This window comes from Rhinoraja longicauda, chromosome 25 (assembly GCF_053455715.1).
Source record: "Rhinoraja longicauda isolate Sanriku21f chromosome 25, sRhiLon1.1, whole genome shotgun sequence".
Taxonomy (NCBI): Eukaryota; Metazoa; Chordata; class Chondrichthyes; order Rajiformes; family Arhynchobatidae; genus Rhinoraja; species Rhinoraja longicauda.
The window spans coordinates 23114208-23117788 of NC_135977.1; the positions used below are offsets into that span (position 1 = coordinate 23114208).

The 3581-nt window shown below is 47.9% G+C and overlaps 1 pseudogene; it reads left to right on the forward strand.

Annotated features, from left to right (window-relative positions):
• Positions 1-2021: 2021 nt before the first annotated feature.
• Positions 2022-3082, forward strand: LOC144605789 (hydroxycarboxylic acid receptor 2-like; annotated as a pseudogene).
• The last annotated feature ends 499 nt before the right edge of the window (positions 3083-3581 follow it).

Here is a 3581-nt window from a genome sequence, read left to right on the forward strand (position 1 = left end):
TCCGGTGACCTAGGAAATCAATAGAGGAGAGACCAAATTGACACTTTGAGGGGTGAATGATTAGCCCGTGGTCTTGAAGCCGCTGGAACACGGTCCGTAAATGGACCAGATGTTTTTGCTCCGAGCGACTGGCGACCAGGATATCATCTAAATAAATAAAAACAAAAGACAATTCCCGACCGACATGGTCCATAAGCCTCTGGAACGCCTGCGCCGCGTTTTTCAAACCGAAAGGCATACGCAACCATTTGAACAACCCGAACGGAGTGATCATGGCAGTCTTTGGTACGTCTTCCAGATGCACAGGAATCTGGTGGTACCCCCGCACCAAATCAATTTTGAAAAACACCGTAGCACCTTCCAGACTAGAAGAGAAGTCCTGGATGTGCGGTATGGGGTAACGGTCTGCAGTGGTGACGGCGTTAAGACGCCGGTAATCTCCACATGGTCTCCACCCCCCAGATGCTTTGGAGACCATATGCAATGGAGAGGCCCACGGGCTGTCGGAACGACGGACAATGCCCATTTGTTCCATCTTCTGGAATTCTTCACGCGCAACCATTAGTTTGTCCGGCGGTAATCTCCGGGCCCGAGTGAAATCGGGGAGCCCCTCGGTGGAAATATAATGGACAACGCCGTGCTTTGCAGATGGGGCATCAAAACGCTGAATGAGCAGCTTCTGAAACTCAGCCAGGACCTCAGCATACGGGCCGGAGGCCGCGACTACGGGCTGGACAGTCGGGCTGGGCGGGGTGGCAGGCGGTGGAGCAGCGGGCTCATCGCTGCTAGCGGAGGATCGAAGGCCTTTACCTCGGACATCGGCCACTAGCGAAAAAGCCCAGGGAAAATCTGCGCCCAGGATCGCCTGACCGACTTCCGCGATGATAAACGACCATTCGTACGTGCAGGTACCGAAAGACAGAGACATTGCCCGCGTACCATACGTGCGGATGGTGCTACCGTTGACCGCGATGAGGGTAGGCCATCTCTTACTCGATCAAGCTTTGAGATCGGTCGGCGGTACGATGCTGACTATGGCTCCCGTATCGACTAAGAACTCTGTGTCTGTGAATCGATCCACGACGTAGAGGCGTCAGTTCTGGCCAATCGCAACTGCCTCTATGTACGATCGGCCGAGGCAATGCCTGAGAAAGTGCAAGGTGAGCGGCAATTGTGGGCTTCTCCACCCCATCTCAGATGATAATAACACCAGCCGCGCTTGTGCGGTTCCTTTTGGCGGGGTTTCGGAGAAACTCAAACTATTCACATCGAAGCCCTCTTCCCGCTGACTGGTTTTGGGCGACAAAACCACCACGTGACCTTGCTGGTCAATCCGAGGGTTCGACTCTCAGGACCAATCCCTATGGTCGCTACAATATAGACAATGCTTATGGCTTTGCCCTCATCAATCTTTTGGTTACTTCTTCAAAAAAACTCAATCAAGTTCGTAAGACACGATTTCCCACATACAAAACCATGCTGACTATCCCTATTCGGCCCCTGTCTAACCAAATACATAAACATCTTACCCCTCAGAGTATTCTCCAGTAGCCTGCTTACCACAGATGTTAGGCTCACTGGTCTATAGTTCTCAAGCTTGTCCTTTCATCCCTTCTTAAATATATGCACAATATTAGCTCCCCTCCAGTCTGCCGGCACCTCACCCCATGTCTAATGATGGTTCATATATCTCAGCCAGGGTGCCTGCAATTTCTTTAGCACCTTGACGGTCCCAGTCTATATTGAGAAAGTTAAAATCCCCTAGTATGACAACGTTATGTACAGCACTTTGGTCAACGTGGGTTGTTTTTAAATGTGCTATACAAATAAAATTGACTTGACTTGACTTATTAGCCTTGCAAATACCGGCAATCTTCCAGTACACTTGCTGTTCTAATTCCCATTGACTATTTGGGCGCTGGAAAAGACTATTTGGTGGTGTCTTTTGCTCCACCCACCAGCTCTGATGGTGAAGTTGAAGTAGGTTCTGTTTTTAATGCATTCACAGTGAGTGTGAAGCCATGGAGAACCAGACCCGGGAATGTGCTGCAGGTGCCATCTTCAACTCGGTCTACAACTCACCAGTAATTCTTACCACATTCATCCTAGGATTTGCTGGAAATGCAATTGCCTTGTGGATCTTCTGCTTTCACGTGAAATCCCGGAGACCAAACATCGTGTACTCGCTAAACCTGATGATCGCCGATACTCTGTTGATGTGCTGCCTACCTTTTCGAGCCGATTATTTTCTACGAGGGAAGGACTGGATCTTTGGTGATGTGGCCTGTCGCCTAAACATCTTCATGATCTCCCTAAACCAGGTTGGCAGCATCATCTTCCTGATGGTCATAGCCATCGACCGCTACTTTAAGGTGGTCCACCCGTTTCACAAAGCCAACAAGATATCTCCAAGGTGTGCGGCGAAATTAGCAGTAGCCCTGTGGGTCGTGCCAGTGGGGATTTGTTCGCACTTGTTGGCAGACCGACACGACTTCCAGCAAAGCAACATGACCTACTGTGAACCCTTCAACATAAACAACCCTTTCAGGCCCACCGCAATTTGGACAGAGACTGTGTTTATATTCTTCACGTTCATTTTACCAGTCTCCGTTATAGTTTTCTCTACCTCCTGCATCGTCTGGAAGTTAAGGCAGATGGAGACTGAGACGAGGGGTAAATATACACGTACCGTGAAGCTTGTGATTGCTGTGGTCATAGTCTTTGTCATTTGTTTCTTGCCCACCAACATAGCCGTGGTTGCCGTTTTAGTTACAGAGCAAAATACCACAGACTGCAAGAAATACATCACCGCAGTGAATATCTTCTATAATACGTTGTTCGTGACATACCTGAACAGTGTGATCGACCCAGTGATTTACTATTTTTCAAATTCCGCATTTAAGAATGCGTTGAGGAAAGCTCTCGTTCATCTAAATTTAAGGTCTGGCAAATCAGCTACAAGTCAAGATACTGAACAAGGGAATTCAAAGGAGGACAGACAATGTTGGACCAACAAACGACATCCTGGTCACTTGCAGCCCGGACTGAATCAGAAGCCGGTCATTGGGTAATCAAACCCTAGCGTGTAAAGCCATGAAATTGTGCAAAGTTTTTAAATGTTGTCAATCCTTAAGTCTATCTTAATTAACAACTTCTGAAATAAATTTATAAACACAAGATAACAGTTTAGTTTAGTTTTAGTTTATTGTCACGTGTACCGAGGTGTGTAAGATTTGAGAAGTTTTCCCTCATTCTGAAAGCAACACCAAACCAAAGAGCTGCAGTTTGGACATTTTAAACGGGATACTGGGGCTGATAGCGGAGAAAGGCTGCGGTCAGTTTACCAAGGGATGTCACAATCTGTGGGTCCTAAAATGGCCACAAAAACAAAAACCTTACAGCCCAGTCTCTAGGTTTCTGCAAAGCCACGGCCAGAACAATGGATGGATATTGGCCATGCAGAAACCTGCGAAACAAGGTCGAAGTCCAGACACTGGGGCACTGACATCAGCATACTCACAATGCCCCAAGCCGACCTACACAGTTAATCTCGTTAAGGGGGCACAATAGCCCATAGAAAA